Genomic DNA, 19,685 nt, shown 5'->3' with positions numbered 1-19,685 from the left:
GTTTCACATAAAAAAAAATATAGAGTAACATACACGGATTAGAATTGGTCCGTTTTTTTAGCATTTGAGAAAAAAAAACCCTGATGTGTGATGTAGCTAAAAGGCAGGGTTACTACTGGATGGAGGGCAGAGAAGGCGCATGCTGGCTTAGCGGGACTTTGCCAAATACCAGGAGAATTATTTAGCCAGGGAACGTCTAAAACTTTTGCTTTGTCTTGATAGAGGCATTTTGCTTTGAGTGAAATTCTGTCTAAAGGGGTTGTCTCCTTTCAGAAAATCCCAGTCCCCGAGTGCTGGTTGTCCTGAACACCAGGCTTTACTCACCGCCACTAGATCTCCGCTGCTGCTCCAGGTGTCGGTAATTGGCTGCAGCGCTGATGTCACGTCGGCAGCCAATCAGTGAGCTCGGCAGTTCTGCTCATGTTAACGGAATGCCTGACAACACTGCAGACAATGCCTGAAAGCAGGAGCAGCGGTGGAGTCCAAGAGCCGGAACGGAGGACAGCAAGAAAAGTGTGGTTTGCCTTTTTATAACAAAGTACCGTATACCTGGGGACCGGGATTTTCTGAAAATAATATAAATAAATAAAATAATATAATAATATTTCCCTAAATAAACTGCCAAGGCAGTCACATCAGCAAATTGCAATGATGACCCAGTCTCTGGGCAGCTCTGTGCGCACATCATGGAGCTCTGCAAGAGCCGCCTGCCCCTCTCCATGCACTACTCATCTGTAAAACGGACCAGAACACTGCTTGCTGTGATTTTTCCCACACTGAACACGAGTGCATTGCGGACAATTGCTGATGCACATAGACGTACCTTGTCACTGCCCTGTCCATGGGCACAAACAGCACACTGTTTGACGGGGAGTCAGTGCCAGAGCTCCAGAATGCTGGAACTGACCAGAAAACCACGGCACAAGACGAACAGAACATGCGGATCAGGACTGATAAATTGCGCTGCTCTGAAAGCCTTCCTTTCATTTGCTTTTATTAAATTCAATGTAGCACTAAAGGTGACAATAGGCAGGAGACATAAACCGGACGGAATACAACGCGGCCCTTGATCACCGGAATATACAGCATGCACAAAGAACAAATGGCAGGCCCACCGTTGTTAGGCTATGTGCACAATGAGTGGAGAATTGCTGTTTAGGAGGCATATGCTACTTAGCAAAGGTGACGCGTCGTGCGATGACCCTCCGTCACATATTTCAGGATTGGCAAGTATTCTACGCAGAGGGGATACAATAAAAAGATTTCTATTACTCTTATTTCATCCGCTTCATATTTGGTATTACAATACTCAATAAGGCCTGAGGACGTTTGCTACACATGTCTACAGGTTTCAGGACTTGTTCCCTTTCAGGAAATGCTTAATCTTACTCTAAGGGTATGTGCAGACGATCCGGAACTAGCAGCAATTTGGATGCAGCGCATGTCCACTGCATATAAAGCTTTGCCGTCTACTGAACGCAGGATTCACAGCATCCAAGACATTGTACGGGTGAAATTTCACTAGCATCTTCCCAAGAGAAACTGACATGCTGCAGTCTGGAGAGACGCGCCACATGTCGGTCTCTGTGGGTGACCCGCAGGCGTCTCTGGACGCACAGTGGGCATGGGGTTTCTTGAAATCCCATCCACTATGCTGTAACATCTGGACGCTGCACAAGTACACAGCGTCCAACACGCAGCAATTACTGATCGTGGGCACATACCCTCAGGGATCGTGCAGACAATAGTATACTCGGTCCGAATGCTAACCATTAAGAAAATAGATTGTACTGGGACCAATGTTATTCAGTGGGGTAGTGCAGATCAACGATTTGTTTCACCAAGTAAATCTGCATGTGAAAAAATAAATAAATCGAAGCATGCACTATTTTCCTCTGAAATTCATATGAGAATCAATTAATTTTATTTCTCTATATTCAGCTATAAATCCTATGATACATCATCACATGGCCAGCTAGTGCTAGTACCATCACTGCTAGCTGAGCAAACACCATGATTATTCTTCCCTCTATATTCCCCTAAATAATAATGTAGTCCGGGAGGTTGAACTGGGATTTCCTACATTATAACTATGAGAACCTAGAATATAAGACATAATTTCAGTTGTTTCACATTTTTTGTTAAGTATATAATTCCACATGTGCTCATTCATAGTTTTGATGCCGTCAGTGTGAATTTACAATTTTCATAGTTATGAAAATACAGAAAAACCTTTAAATGAGAAGATGTGTCCAAACTTTTGGTCTGTACTGCGTATATATATATATATATATATATATATATATATATATATATATATATATATATATATATATATACACATATACATATATACATATACATATATATATATACATATACTGGAACAGCACAATGCTCACCGGTGGGTGCCTGGCCTCCTAGATAGAATGATCCACTCATCTACCCAAAATGTATACCAAAATAGAAAAAGAAGGCAGCACTCCAAATCCTTTTCAGGGTGAAAAAGTGTGTAGTATATTCAACCTCACCTCATTAATAACGTAATTAATGAGAAATATAACAGTGAAGATTTACATTTTGTATTAGCACCTTTGCACACTGCACTTTAATATATAGGGATTGCACTAAGGTATTTTATATATGCTGTAATTTCAGACAAACTGTGTATATATATTAATGGTGATTATTATAATATGCAAATGATTGTAGATTATACCTATAAAAACACAATTGTTAGCAACACCCATTGCTTGAGAAAGGCTCAGTGTGAGCCGAAACGTCGCACAGAGATGTGGGGTGGAGTGCTGCCTTATTTTTCTATTTTGGTGTATGTATGTATATATATATATATCTTTTTTTTTTTTTTTTTTTTTTTTTTTTTTTTTTTTTAAATGTAGTTTCACTTTAAAATTAAAACAAGTGAGAAATTAATTGTGTTAGACATATATTCATTGGTATTTATTAGTAAACTTAGGAAAGAAAAAAACGTAACTCATGTTCACAGATTCATGATTTTGCAAGAAATTCTACCTAAAACAGAAAAACATCTGTAGAGAAAATGGAATTTGTGGCAGGTTTTAAAATTCATTATTTGCAAGGACTTGGCACAAAAAAACGTTGAATTTGCCATTGAATTACAAGGCTGGCACATCCGCAGTAGGAAACCAAGTTTCAGCCTCAGATCCTGTGACCAAAGACTAAAGTTACAGCTACGTGGTCACACAAAATTGTACATGACTACTGTGACCTCAATGTTTGCTGTGCAAGACACCGATGACATTGAGGCCAACCAGGGAGGGAAGTGACAAGCTTACAGCAGATGTGTGCAATGTAGCCTCTAAAGAAGACAAACCTTTCGGACTGTGGATATGCTGCGACTTTCAGTCATGTGCAAATTTCAGAAAATTTGCAACATATCCCACTGGCAGAATTTAGCAATAGTTGCAAGGTGACTTATGACAAGTGTGGTGTCACAATCAATTTTTCCGTTAATTGGATGTGACCAAATGTAGCGATTTCCTTTTAGGCTCAATATTAGACAGAAAAATAATCAGCTTAAGGCTATGTGCACACGATGCAGATTTGGTGCAGAATTTTCTGCACAAAATCTGCATCTTCTGGCAGAAAATGCACCTGCGTTTTTTATGTGGTTTTTTTATGCGTTTATAGTGCGTTTTTTGCAGTGCAGTTTTGGTGCAGGTTTTTTGTGCGTTTTTTTATGCTGATTTGTCAGCTTTTTAAAGCTAAATAAAGAGATTAAAAAAAATAAATAAATTACGTGATGTCATTTCCTAGTCCAACCTCTTCTCAATCTCCATTTTGGAAAGCCATAACCACTTTCTGACAGGCCTTACCATGAGTGCTGGTAATGAAGAACACAGGGAAGAAAGTAGCCCACCGCATACTGAACAGCATGTTACTTCTGTGCGGATACGCAGGCCACAACGCCTCCAGATGATTGGGGTTTTACTGGAGTATCTGAACCAGCAAAGATTGCAGGTAAGGCTAGGTTCACATTAGCGTTGTGCGGCGCAGCGTCGGACGCTGCAGTGGTGACGCATGCGTCATGCGCCCCTATATTTAACATGGGGGCGCATGGACATGTGTTGCGTTGCGTTTTGTGACGCTTGCGTCTTTTTGGGCGTTTTTTCGCATGCGTTTTGACGCGTTTTCGGCAACGCATGCGTTTTAGGACGCGTGCGTTCATTTGCAGAAATGCAACCTGTAGTAATTTCTAGCGGCGTTTTTTTGCCGCAAAAAAAACGCATGTGTTTATTTGCGGCAAAAAAATGCATTGCTGTCTATGTAAACGCATGCGTTTTTAAGCACATGCGTTTGTTTGCGTTAAAAACGCATGCGTTTTTATAGAAAAAAAAAAAACAAAACAAACTGAAAAGCCACCCACCACCATCAAGGTGATAAAGGGATCCAAACCCTAACCCTACCCCTAACCTCACCCCTAACCGTTTAATGAACATTTTCTGACATAGTGCCACGTATTTCAGTCACGTTTAATGAATATTTTCTGAGTCATAGTGCCACGATATTTAAGTGCCACGATATTTAAGTGCCACGATATTTAAGTGCCACGATATTTAAGTGCCACGATATTTAAGTGCCACAATATTTAAGTGCCACGTATTTAAGTGCCACGTATTTAAGTGCCACGTATTTAAGTGCCACGATATTTCAGTGCCACGATATTTCAGTGCCACGTATTTAAGTGCCACGATATTTAAGTCCCACGATATTTCAGTGCCACGATATTTCAGTATATTCAGATATTTCAGTGCCACGATATTTCAGTGCCACATATTTAAGTGCCACGATATTTCAGTGCCACAATATTTCAGTATATTCAGATATTTCAGTGCCACGTATTTAAGTGCCACGTATTTAAGTGCCACGTATTTAAGTGCCACGCATTTAAGTGCCACGCATTTAAGTGCCACGTATTTAAGTGCCACGATATTTTGGTGCCACGTATTTAAGTGCCACGTATTTAAGTGCCACGATATTTCGGTGCCACGTATATAAGTGCCACGTATTTAAGTGCCACATATTTAAGTGCCACGTATTTAAGTGCCACATATATAAGCGACATGATATTTCGGTGCCACGTATTTCAGTGCCACGTATTTCAGTCACGTTTAGGATTAGGGTTGATATTCATAGCCTAGAGAGGGGCCATGGATATTGCCCCCCCCAGCTACAACTACCAGCCCGCAGCCGCCCCAGAAATGGCGCATCTCTAAGATGCGCCAAATCTGGCGCTTAGCCTCTCTCTTCCCACTCCCATGTAGCGGTGGGATATGGGGTAATAAGGGGTTAACGTCACCGTGACATTGTAAGGTGACGTTAACCCCAGTTAATAATGGAGAGGCGTCTATAAGACGCCTCTCCATTATTAACCCCTAAAAAAAAATTGGCGTAGGCTCCCGCCCAATTTTCATGTCCAGAAAGGGAAAGCCAGCGACTGCAGGCTGCTAATTTGTAGCCAGGGAAGGGGTTAATCTTCCCAGGCTATGAATATCAGCCCACAGCTGTCTGCGTGGCCTTACTGGCTATTAAAATAGGAGGACCCCAGAAAAAAAATGACATAGGGTCCCCCTATATTTTATAGCCAGAAAGGCTACGCAGACAGCTGCGGGATGATATTCATAGCCTAGAGAGGGGCCATGGATATTGCCCCCCCCCCCCCCCCCCCGGCTACAACTACCAGCCCGCAGCCGCCCCAGAAATGGCGCATCTCTAAGATGCGCCAAATCTGGCGCTTAGCCTTTCTCTTCCCACTCCCGTGTAGCGGTGGGATATGGGGTAATGAAGGGGTTAACGTCACCTTGACATTGTAAGGTGACGTTAACCCCAGTTAATAATGGAGAGGCATCTGTAAGACGCCTATCCATTATTAACCCCAAATTACTGAACACAAAAAAAAGAGACAGGAAAAAGTATTTTAATATTCTAAATTTTACCATACTTACAAATCCCTTGATGATCTGTAGTCTTTTCCGACGTAGTCCATTAATATCGAGTGTCCCACGACGATCTGCCATGGAGAACAGCCACCCCAGGAGATGTGACTGCTCTCCATGGCTGCCAAAACACACTGACAGGAGCTAAAGCTCCCGCAGTGTGCCTGCGCATGCGCGCGAGTTTACCGGCGTTCAATGAACTCCGGGACTCTCGCTTTACGACACTGCTGAAAAATTTTACAGCAGTTCAATTGCCGTAAAGTGAGCTCCCGGAGTTCATTTAGCTCCAGGAAAAGAACGGGCAGCTCCGATACACTGCAGGAGCGATTAACTCCTGCAGTGTATCACCGGAGGACGTCGTGGGACAACCTATTAATGGATTACGACGGAAAAGTTTTTTTTGGGGGGGGAGAAGAATGATCGAGGAAGGTGGCCTTCGGGGACGTATGTGGTGAGTATGTACTACATGTTATATGTGTGTGTTTTTAACCCATTGTAGTCAGTCGCCTGACGATGGGACAACTCTCCCATCATCACATTTCGATGGGAGCAGTAGTCCCACCCGACGAATGACTACAATGAGTCACTACTGACAGACTGACTGACAGACAGACACACAGACACACACACAGAGACACTATACATACCATTTCTACCATACGCCTCACATCGATCCCCATCCGACTGTACGACTCCATTTTCACTACACTCCGCCCACTCACTTCCTCCTCTGACGTCACTTCCGTCTGCTGCGGTTTTGACACCCAAATCCGCATAAAATCTGCAGATGGTATATACATCTGCAGTTTTTATGCGGATTTGACCCACAGAATGGGAGTCAATGGGTGCAGAAACGCTGCAGTTCTGCACAAAAGAAGTGACATGCACTTCTTTGAAATCTGCAGCGTTTCTGCACGGATTTTTCTGCACCATGTGCACAGCTTTTTTTTTTTCACATTGATTTACATTGTTCTGTAAATCACAGTGCAGTTCTGCAGCGTTTCTGCTGCAGAAAAAAACGCTGCAGAACTGCACTAAATCTGCATGGTGTGCACATACCCTAAGGCTTCATTCACACGTCAGTATTGCGTATCAATGTTTTTATGCCAAAACCAGGAGTGGAACTTGCAGAGAAAAACTATAAATGAAGGATTGACACCTGGTCTGTGTTTTCTGGTTTTGACATTCAAATACTGATGTGTGAATGAGGCCTAAAACAAAGTTTTTTCCAACATAATACATGATCATGATGACATATACGGTGCAGCACCTTATTAATAAGAGGAACAGTCAATGACTACTTCTAGGAATTAAGTCTAAGCAAAGCCCAAGTCTATAAAGCAAAATTATACATTCGGTTCCTTATTAAAAAAAACAAAAAAAAAAACACAACAACAAGAGGAGCTATTTTAGCATCCCTGGGCATAATTTCAGTGGCAAGGAGTTTTGATCGCTCATGTCGTGTCCAAGCAACTTGCTGCAGTTTACAAGGGAGAGGTACGCAACATCAAATAGTATGTGCTTTTCATTAAAGAGATGATTGCATACGATCCATACATCGTCATCAGATTTGGCAGAAATAGTTATACAGAACTTGATTGCAAAGATCTTCTGCTGCCAAACTGTGGGGACAAATCTACACTAATGCGGAAATCTGAAAGAAAATACCATGCTTATTTTCAGTTTGTATAGATAATACTTTCTCTAGATGGTGTCAATATTTCACTTAGCAAACAATAGCTAAATAGGTACAGATGCAGGAAACAATAACTGCAGTCAAATAATTTGGGCTCTGCACGCTACTGAACGGCAAATATTGTCAGGAAAACACGTGCCCCAATATTGCCATTTGTGTGCCCTCTGTAGCTCTGTCCTTTCATGCTGGAGTATAAGTTGCCAATAAGGCATTGTTCACATACTGCATTATGGAAACACAAACACGTTTCCACCTCAGTGATCCTGCAAACATGCACTTATTCCTGGCAACAGCCGAGCAGGACTGTCAGTGATATTATCAGATCCCGGCCTAGAAAATGCCGATTGACCATATAGGAAATCAGGCCATGATCATCAAGGACCATTTCCACCTAACAATGATCAGAAGATGGTTCCTAAAATGATACACTCCTTTCTGTTAAAAGGGGTTGTCCACTACATACACATCCCGTTCTTACGGTGGTTGGCCAGATTTATGACATAAGTGTGCAGTCACACTGTCAGGATTCTCCACTGCCGTTTACCGGGGCGGAGGTCAAATGACTGCTAGTACGTGACATGCATACTACAGTGCACATTCCAATCAGACTTACACAGCCTTGTTCAATTCAAGTGTATTGAACGAGACCCCACAGGTCTAGTCGGAATATGGATGGAAGTTTGCATGTCACACTGTTTGGGTACTATAGATTATAACATAGTAAAACAAATGTTCTGATCACATACTTCAAAAAAATAAAGAATTAAATAGGATGTGGTAACACAAGAAAAAAAGTGCAATTCTTACCATAATTCCAAAAACACAAAAGTGTTGGCACGCTTGAAATTGCTCCAGAAAATGAAGTCTTTCTCACATAAAATTATTACAATGACACGTTTTGCTATACACGTTTATTTTCTTTGTGTGTATTAGAATAGCACAAAAAAAAACTGAAAAAAAGGCAAATTGGACATAATTTCACACAAAACTTCAAAAATGGGCTGGACAAAATTGTTGGCACCCTCAACTTTATATTTGGTTGCACACTCTTTGAAATAAATAACTGCAATCATTTGCTTCCTATAACCATCAACAAGCTTCTTACACCTCTGAACTGAAATTTTGGACCACTCTTCTTTTGCAAATTGCTCCTGGTCTCTCATATTTGAAGGGTGACTTCTCCAACGGCAATTTTAAGATCGCACCACAAGTGCTCAATGGGATTTAGATCCGGACTCATTGCTGTTCACATCAGAACTCTCCAGTGCTCTGTTTCAATCCATTTCTGGGTGCTTCCAGACGTATGTTTGGGGTCATTGTCCTGTTAGAAGACCCATGATCTTGGATGCAAAATCAGCTTTCTGACAAAAATCATTTAGTACTGTTCAGATTTCATGATGCCTTGCACACAGTCAAGGCACCCAGTGCCAGAGGCAGAACAACAACTCCAAAACATCTTAGTACCTACAGTGAAATATGGTGGAGGTTCTGTGTTCTTTCATTTGTTGGCATCATTCCATTTTCGGTAAGCAGTACAATGATGTGCTTTACCAAAAAGCTCTATCTTGGTCTCATCTGTCCACAAAACGCTTTCCCAAGAGGATATTGGGTTACAGGTAAAGAGGTATACAGGGAAAGATAGAAAAGTGGCAACCAAATGGGAATAGGACAATGAGGAAAACATACACCCAAAAACAGAACGCAACATTTATCTCCTGTAGGAGCAACAATCTCCTATTCAGAACAGTATCTACAAGGAGCTAGGAAGCCAAGCTTTCACTGGCAAAGAAGAGAGGGTCTGGCCAGGTTTTACAGGGAGAGGTAGTGACTAAGTTTCTGACCAAAGGAAACCAAATCCATTTAATATGGGACACAAATACACAGGCTAAATGGAAGATCTGCGATTCACAACAAGTAAAGATTTTTTAACCCCAGATCTCCCAGGAGGATTTGGCACACTCGTGACATGTACATTTTGGCAAGCTGCAGGCTAGTTTTTTATGTCTCTGTGTTAGGAGTGACTGTCCTTGGAGTGGCACCTGGCAGCCACCTGCAGCTCAAACCTAACAACTCCATCATGAGCTCTAGCAAAAACCAGGTGGCCGTTCAAAGGTAAGCCCAGACCGTGGAGCAGTGGGTCCACAATTAACATGCGTGACCCACACAAAGGAAATAATCGTGTATAACAAAACATTTTCTGGGAGAAAAACTTAATTTTCTGGAACAATTTCAAGAGTGCCAATACTTTTGGCAATGACTGTAGATGTGTGCACCATAAAATAATGTCGACTGATGGGTAAGAGGTAGTTATAGACCTTTGACAATGCCTATGATGGCATAGGAAGCTTCAGAAAATCTAAGGGTGTGTTCATGTCGATTTTTTTTAATGAGGTGTTGGAGCAGAAACTGAGCTGAAACGCTCCAAATCCTCCTCAAACATTAAGAGGGTCTGCTCAGTTTCTACTACGAAAACCAGGCAAAGAGACTCTGTGTGCAAATACTAAAAGGATTTAGTCACATAGAGCATTTTTTAGTCGGGTTTTCGGAACAGAAAAATAAAATAAAACGGGGCTTAAAAAAAATAAATAAATACATTTTGATTGGAGAGTTTCTGGTCTGAAAAGAATCAGCAAAAAAAAACAAAACAACTCAGTGGTGAATACACCCCAAAACAAAGTAATACAACTCAGATGATTGACAAAAATACAGCTCTTAGACCTTAAAGCAAAAACTAAAAAAAAATTTGACAAAAGCAGAAAAGTACATGCATCACACATAATGAGACACTACCTTTTGGTACCACTTTTATCTTCATGGTCTTTCCTCTAAAGTTTGATAATAGGTCAGAGAGCAGTCATAAATGTCCTAAGTTGTGATACGTTAAATTGCTCAAAACCAGTAAAATAAGCCATGAGAAGGACACCGGCTGCACTCTCCTCTGCATTAATGAAGCGCACCACATCCCCAATGACCACATACGTGATCTCACTATTACCTGACAGTCACAAGTTGCGCGAGCCTCACACCTTGCTTGGTAACATCTGAATTATTCATATTGTGATTAATATACAGGAACAGATAGCACAGAACGACACTGAAGCTGTGGACAAACGTCTTCATTCCAGCAAGATGATCCTACCACTTATACCCTTACATGGACTTACACTACTGCTCCGCTCAAGCGAAGAAGGATTTATACGCAGGATTGAAACTTAACAGACGTTTCCTCCATTTACATTTCAGAATTCCTCATATTAATGTTGCTGTTTTTATATCTTTGCTGTTTCTCCAGTATAGAAATGTAATGAAGAATGGTGTCTGCCACTCTCAGAAATGCTTATTCGCAGACCCATCTATGGGGATTTTAATACAAGGCGTGCCATGGAGTCTAAGCAGCGTCATCACATTTGCCCAGCTGACCGGTTGAAATTACATTTAGAGCGGAGACGATAAGCCGAGAGCCCTTCCACATTACAACACTTCCAGCTAATCAAAATAGTAAATCAGCTTACGCTGAAATCGTGCTTCACTAAGTAATATGGAAAGTACTGACCCCGTCCAACAGCAAGTACGTGGCTTGTAACAATGTACAGATTCACACAGTGCCCGTAGCTAGCAGTGCACAACACACAGAAGACGTACGGCATCTACCATAGCAGGAAACCTCATGCCGAGGGGCCACGAGGGCAATACAGTACTGGAAGACAATGACAGCCAATATTGATGGCTGGAAGCCCAGCAGGTCCATTATTATGTTACTAGTGGTTATAAATGGTGTGGAAAACCGCCATCTATGAAATATTCTTAACTTTTTAAAGACCAGGCAAATTTCTGTTTTTACGCTTGTTTTTTTCCAACCCTTATTCCAACAGCCATAACTTCTTTAGTTTTCCGTCAACAAAGCCGTATGAGGGCTTGTTTTCTTTTGAACGAAACCATCCATTTTGCCATCTGATGTACTGGAAAGTGGGAAAAAAATAACAATTTTGGCAAAATATGAAAAATGAGTGCAAATCAGCAATGTTTTGTTTTTGTAGTGTAATCTGGTACACAAAATGGCCACTTGCACGCCGGTGTCCTCGTCCGTAGTCCAGTGGTATTTATAATGGGAGCGTCCTCCCTAGAGTTGCAATCTCCCCGAAGAAACCCGCCGCCGTGGGTCAGCGTTGGCCACGGCCGATGGAGCCGCTGACGGCGTAGCGAGGTGAGCGGGGGGCGTGGTGGAATGGTGACGTCACCTGTCCGTTGGAGATGGACGTGTGTAGGGGCCAATCCCGACGCGTTTCGAGGGCAACGTCCCTCTTTCTCAAGGTATGGCGCCTGCACTGCCGCTGTTCTTATATATCCACCCACTACTTATGTAGTTCCATAAGAGCATTTCTTTCCTTCCTAGTCAAATTTTGCCGCCTATATTTAGGATTCCCTTTATTAATTTTCCTTATTTCCGCGGTAACCAAGGTTTCAAAATGGCTTCATGGCACCATTTGCATTTATGTATCGTTTGATATGCTCACTTTGAGTCTGCACATGTTTATATATATGTGCAGTTTAGGATGAGTCTGATTAAAATATTCTCAATTTTATATTACCATGTACTTTTATCATTTTATCATTTTTATTTTTATTGAAATAAAGTTTGTAATTTTAACAAGGTGGAGGGACTACTATATTTTAGCATATTATCTGTAGGTATATATAAGGTACAATCACTAGCGCCAGATGTGCCCACGGTTCAGTATCTGATAATAACAGCTGGGGGTCCGCATTGGACCAGGTCAATAATTTCTTGACCAGCGAAATGTCCGCCCACTGTTAAATCACGGGGCTGCAGGAGCGTGGGTGGATATATAAGAACAGCAGCAGTGCAGGCGCCATACCTTGAGAAAGAGGGACGTTGCCCTCGAAACACGTCGGGATTGGCCCCTACACACGTCCGTCTCCAACGGACAGGTGACGTCACCATTCCACCACGCCCCCCGCTCACCTCGCTAAGCCGTCAGCGGCGCCATCGGCCGTGGCCAACGCTGACCCACGGCGGCGGGTTTCTTCGGGGAGATTGCAACTCTAGGGAGGACGCTCCCATTATAAATACCACTGGACTACGGACGAGGACACCAGCGTGCAAGTGGCCATTTTGTGTACCAGATTACACTACATTCTGTGAGTGCCGTTCAGCGCGGCAACCTTTTACTACACACTTTATTTGTTGACAGTTATACACACCACACTGGTTGGTTTGCCTGCTGCTGTTCTTTCAGGCACACGTGTTCAGCGCCATTGTGATTTATAGTATACAATGTTTTGTTTTTGTTTTTTGTAATTTATAGCATTCATTTCACTGTAAAACTGACCAAGTAATACAATTCAACAGACCAGTACGATTACACAGATACCAAACAAGCATAGTTTTTGTTTTATATATAAGTGGTGGAAAAAAAAAAGGTCTCAAAATGGTAAAGAAAAAATTTTTTCTTGTGTCACCACTTTTCCAGATGAGTAACTGTCACGGAGTTACCGCGACAGAGCAGTACCAGAAGACCGCAGCGTCTGATGGCTCCTGCTTCGCCGCTGAGAAGAAGCACTTCTCCGGTGTATTAAATGTGTTTGCCTTCTTTCAGCAGGAAAGGGGTTAATCGGCCATGTGGAAATCCCTGTTTTCAGCTGTCATCGGTTAGCCACTCCTCTCTCCTATAAAAGCTAGGCCTTCTGGACAGATCCTTGTATGAGTTAGCACTTGCTATATAGACCTAGAGAGTGAAGAGCTGGTGTCTGGAGAGCTGGAGGAGTTTATTGTGCAACTGTTGCTTGGTTTGTACGCTTGGAAAATCCTCATCCTTACCTGACTTATTTTCTTCCCCTGTCCTTCACACACTGGTGAATACCTCTGTTATTTGTGTCAGTGGAATTTTCTTTTACCCTTGTCTTTATTTCCATGTCTGTCGGGTTGGTGTTCTGCGGTACATGGTAGCGCCTCTCTTCCCCGGGTGGGGGGAAGGGGGCAGATGCAAGGCTGCAGTTAGGAGACAGGCATCCTCGCCATCTGAGGTATCCCACGGGGGAACAGGGCGAGTTAGGGCGCCTCCTACTGCCAGGACCAGGAAAGGTGCCCCTGGTCCCAGTTTACTCGCCAGTCCTATCGTGACAATAACGTTTTACATTTTTTGGGATAAGTGGCTGAGTGAGGGCTTGTTTTTTGCGCCCTGAGTCAATGTTTTTATTGATTTAAAAAAACTGACCATCACATCCAAACATAGACTAAGTGTGAACAGGTGCTCAACCTAGAGTCACCAACTCATACTCTCAAACAAAAAGGCAGCACACTGTAGCGCCATAGCATGTAAATATTAAATATGAAAATTGAATTTCATTACTGCGTTAGAAATATGAAAAAACTGAGAAAGTTTAGCGCATAAATTGGTCAATTCATGTGTACCTGGAAGCCACGATAAGGCATTTCTTGTTTCCAGGACCTAGCAATGTCTAGCCTTCTGACTGAGCACTCCGCCTTTTAGCCACAGGTGTTTTTAATCCAAGCAGGACCACTACCCCTCCACAAAGAAATAGATTTTAGTCTAACAGAGGATTTATGTTCCCATACAGATGAAGACTTTATTCTAAGTGAGGAAAGACATTGCTAGGTCCTGAAAACAAAAAATGCCTTATCGTGGCTTCCACAGTATATACTCGCGTATAAGCTGAGATTTTCAGCACTTTTTTGTGCTAAAAATGTCCCCCCTCGGCTTATACACGAGTCATGGTCCAGAAAGCCAGCGGGTGAGGGGGAGAGGGGAGCCGGCGGCTGTAGCACAGTGACAGCTGCAGCCATCGGCTTCCAGAAGACATCAATACTCACTAGTGATGGGCAGTCCAGCTCTTTTTGGTGATCCGGCTCTCATGGCTCCGCTCACCAAAAAGAGCCGGCTCTTTCGGCTCACAAAACGGCTCTTTTTGGATCCTAAATGGATCCCTATTGAAATTATTGAATACCTGTTCAGGCGTCCGAAACTCCGCCCACCTACTGCAGAAACTCCGCCCACTTCTTAGAGCCAATTAAATTGAAGAGTGGGCGGGGTTTTGCTCAGGTGGGCGGAGTTACACATGCCGAAGCCCGGGATTTTACGCCCAGTGAGAGCCATTCAGGAATTTTAGTGGCTCTCACTGGCGTGCAGGCTCCCATCGTTCACAGCAGGGAGCCGGCTCTTTGTGTCGGCTCGTTCGTGAACGACAACACTAATACTCACCATCCGTTGCTGCATCTTCGTCCCTGCATCTCTGACCCGGCAGCTCTTTTCTGTTCCTGTGCTCAGCGGTCATGTGGTACTGCTCATTAAGGTCATGAATATGGACGCGACTGCACTCCCATAGGCGTGGAGCACATATTCATGACTTTAATGAGTGGTACCACGTGACAGCTCAGCACAGGAAGAACTGCCGCGCTGGTAAAATGGAAATGCAGGGAAATTCAGCGACGGAGTGAGGAGGGAGAGTATGACAGGGAAGGACGGGGAAGCCATGCATACAAGGTTGGGACCAAGGGAGCAGAGCATACAAGGATGGAACCGGGGGAGCCGAGCATACAAGGATGGGACCGGGGGAGCTGAGCATACAAGGATGGGACCGGGGGAGCCGCGCATACAACAAGGGAAGCCACACAGGCATGTAAAAATGTGGACACCCCTGGTCAAAATTACTGTTATTATGAACAGTTAAGCAAGTTGAAGGTGAAATGATCTCTAAAAGGCCTAAAGTTAAATATGACGCATTTCCTTTGTATTTTAGGCAAAAAAAAACAAAACTTACATTTAAAAAAAAAAAAAAATACAAAAAGGAAACTGAGACGAGGCAAAAGTTTGAGTACCCTGAATGGTCAGTACCTAGAAGCACCATCTTCTGCAAGCATCACAGCTTGTAAACGCTTTTTGTAGCCAGACAAGAATCTTTCAATTCTTGTTTGAGGAATGCTTCCTTGGAAAATTCTTCCAGTCCTGTGAGATTCAGATCAGGTGAGAGGATATTCAGATCAGGTGACTGAGGGCCATTGTAAAACCTTTAGTTTGTGCCTTTTGAAGTAGTCTATTGTGGATTTTGAAGTGTGTTTAGGATCATTATCCATTTATAGATGCCATCCTCTTTTCAACTTCAGTTTTACAGTTGGTGTTATGTTTGCATCAAGAATTTGTACACATTTCATTGAATCCATTCTTCCCTTTATCTGTGAAATGGTCCCTATGCCATTGGCTGCAACACAACCCTAAAGCATTATTGATCCACCCCCATACTTAATGGTTGGCAAGATGTTCTTTTTTTTTTTTTGCACACATACCTTTCATCATTGTGGCCACAGAGTTCGATTTTAACCTTATCGGCCCACAGAATTGGTTTCTAAAATGCATCAGGCTTGTTTAAATGGTCTTTTGCACATTTTGGATGCTGAACTTTATAGTGAGGATGTATGAGAGGTTTTCTTCTGATGACTCTTCCATGAAGGCCATATTTGTTCAGGTGTCTCTGAACCATAGAACAATGTTCCACAACAGAGTCTGCTAAATATTTCTGAAGGTCCTTTGTAGTCAAGCAAGGGTTCTGACTTGCCTCTCTAGCAATCCAAAGAGGAGATCACACTGAAATTTAGCTTGGTCTTCTAGACCTTATTTTGACATCTACTGTTTCTGTTAACTGACACTTCTTAATTATATTTCGAACTGAGGAAAGGGCAACTTGAAAACTCGTTGCCATATTCTTATAGCCTTCTCCTGCTTTATGGGCCTCCACCGCCAAACACGCACATTAACTGCCAAAGATTTGAGAAAAATCCAACGTGAATCAACCAGGAAACCATTATCACCCAGGACCTGTCATATTCCAGAACTGCAACCTCCCTGCAGGCCCAAAAGTACAACGTGTTCAGTGCTCAGAGACATGGCCGAGTTAAGGAAGGTGGAAACCTGACCACGATGAAATTACAAAACTAGGCCAATAAATATATGAAGACAGATTTTTCAAAGGTTTTATGGACTGATGGGATGACAGTAATTCTTGACAGACCAGATGGATAGGCCCGTGGCTGGATCAGTAATGGTCACAGACCTCCACTTCGATCAAATGCCATCCAAGTGAAGGTGGGTTAATGCAATGGGCTTGTATTATTATACATGAGCAAGTAGAACCTTTTTGTGTTGAAGATGGACTCAAAAATCAATTCCCAAACCTACAGCCAGTTATTAGAAGATCTCTTTTTCAAGCAGTGGCACAGGAATAATTCTGTATCTTTCAAGAACACCATGTTTTTTTCTGCAGGACAATGCTCCATCACATGCATCAAAGTCTCCACTGCTTGGCTGCCAGTAAAGGCCCTAAACATGAAAGAATAATGACATGGCTCCTTACTCACCTGATCTAAACCCTGTTGAGAACTCGTGAGCCCTTCTTAACCCTTACTGACATCAGGGAGTCAGGAGAGAAAATATGTAACGAGTTCACGGGGTGGACCCACCCCAGGCCACATCCGGCAGATAACTGCTGTAACACACAGCCAGGATCTTCCTCTGACAGCCAAACGTGGAGCAGAGCTCTGCCCGTGACTGTTAACCTGTCAAATGCCACTGTCATTCTCCGATAGCGGTTTTCACCTCGAAAACTAGAGAAATTTGGTATCACTGTAATTGTACTGACACAAAGAATCATATAGGCAGGTCATTTTTACCACATAATGTACGCTGTAAAAACAATTACGAAAAAAACAATGTCAGCATTGTATTTTTTTTTTTGCATTTTCACCACACTTGGGATTTTTTTCCCATTTTCCAATAAACTATGTGGTGAAGTTAATAGTGTCATTCAAAAGTACAACTCGTCCGATACACACACACAAAAAAAAAAGCTCTTATACAGCTATGAGGAAAGAAAAAAATTAAACGCTATGGCTCCTGGAAAAAAGGGAGGGGAAAAAAAAAGCACATAGCCAAAAATTCACCATGTCAGGAAAAGGTTAAACGAGAGATTTACACTGAAAGAAAACAGTACACCACTTTGAGCAGTGTTCGGGAGACTGTGGTTGTGTGGTTGGTGCTTGATCATCAACAGATTAAAAAGGTACATCCAGGACTTTTCAAAAAAGCAAAAAATGTACCTAAGAACTAACAGGCAGGTAAATGCAAACAACCTGCCTGTGGCGCCGTTCATCCCTGGCATGGAGCGGTCACATAGCACTCCTGCAAGGAATTCAGTGGCCTCTGCTGACGCAAAGGGGTGTGACCTCTAAGGTCATTCTGACTGACAGCTGGATCGCCCAGTTAGGCAGCGGGGATCAAACTGTGCCAGGAAAAAAACGCGCCATGCACAACGCGCAGATAAGTAGCAAATACCTGCCTGTTAGTGCTTATAATTTTTTTGTTTTTTTGTAAAGTCCCAGATATGCCCTTTGAGAAACTGTCAGACTCCTTAGATGGAGCTTATGACTGGCATTGGATAGAAGAAAGGCAATATTGGTCACTGACAGGGCTGGGACAACATATTTTGGTTCCCTGGGCAAATTAGGTAACTTGCGCGCCCCTACGTCATCCACACAGTCTCCCTGACATTGTGCTCCTGCTCAGGCGTACTTCTCTGCCCTGCTGAGTGTGCAGGCGCCAAGGCACTTTTATCTTTCCAGGCGCTTGCACTCTGCAGGACTTTGCTTTGCTATACACCATGTTCCAAATTATTATGCAAATTGGATTTACGGTAAGTGTCAAAGATTTAATTGTTTTGTTTTTCAAATAAACTCATGGATGGTATTGTGTCTCAGGGCTCAATGGATCACTGAAATCAATCTTAAACACATGTGATAATTAGCTTTCCAGGTGATTCTAATTAAAGGAAAACTACTTAAAAATGATGTTCCACATTAAGCAGGCCACAAGTTTCAAGCAATATGGGAAATAAAAAGGATCTCTCTGCTGCTGAAAAGCGTTAAATAGTGCAATGCCTTGGACAAGGTATGAAAACATTAGATATTTTCCGAAAAATTAAGAGTGATCATCATACTGTGAAGAGATTTGTGACTGAAACAGAGCACAGACAGAGTTCATGCAGATAAAGGCATAATGAGGAAGGTTTCTGCCAGACAAATTATTTGGATTAAGAGAGCAGCTGCCAAAATACCATTACAAAGCAGCAAACAGATATTTGAAGCTGCTGGTGCCTCTGGAGTCACTCGAACCTCAAGGTGTAGGATCCTTTAAAGGCTTGCTGTGGTGCATAAACCTACTATTCGGCCACCCCTAAACAGTGGGCTCACACATACATGAAGACTAATTTTCAAACAGTCTTGTTTACTGATGAGTGTCGAGCAACCCTGGATGGTCTAGATGGATGGAGTAGTGGATGGTTGGTGGATGGCTACCATGTCCCAACAAGGCTGCGACGTCAGCAAGGAGGTGGAGGAGTCATATTTTGGGCCAGAATCATGGGAAACAGCTGGTAGGACCCTTTAAGGTTCCTGAAGGTGTGAAAATGACCTCTGCAAAGTATATAGAGTTTCTGACTGACAACTTTCCTCCATGGTATAAAAAGCAGAAACGTGCCTTCAGGAGCAAAATCATCTTCATGCATGACAATGCACCATCTCATGCTGCAAAGAATACCTCTTGGAGTCATTGGCTGCTATGGGCATAAAAAGAGATAAACTCATGGTGTGGCCACCATCTTCCCCTGACCTCAACCCTATAGAGAACCTTTGGAGTATCATCAAGCAAAAGATCTATGAGGGTGGGAGGCAGTTCACATCCAAACAGCAGCTCTGGGAGGCTATTCTGACTTCATGCAAAGAAGTAAAAGCAGAAACTCTCCATAAACTCACAAGTTCAATGGATGCAGGAATTGTGAAGGTGATATCAAAGAAGGGTTCTTATGTTAACATGTAACTTGGCCTGTTAGGATGTTTTGGAGTCAAATAGCTTTTTTGTTCAGTGAATGTGACCTCCTAATGCTGCAAATTCAACAAATGAGCATTTTCAGTTCTTTAACCCCTT

General features: G+C 42.6%; 1 protein-coding gene across 4 annotated transcripts in view; it reads right to left on the bottom strand.

The window, feature by feature from the left end:
- ATP8B4 (ATPase phospholipid transporting 8B4 (putative)) overlaps positions 1-19,685 on the bottom strand; it is a 327,013-nt gene that overhangs the window by 283,675 nt on the left and 23,653 nt on the right. The gene's annotated exons all lie outside the window — the stretch shown is intronic.

Source organism: Ranitomeya variabilis, chromosome 5, assembly GCF_051348905.1.
Source record: "Ranitomeya variabilis isolate aRanVar5 chromosome 5, aRanVar5.hap1, whole genome shotgun sequence".
Taxonomy (NCBI): Eukaryota; Metazoa; Chordata; class Amphibia; order Anura; family Dendrobatidae; genus Ranitomeya; species Ranitomeya variabilis.
Note: the sequence above shows the minus strand (reverse complement) of the source record. Positions and strands in the feature narration are given on the sequence as shown.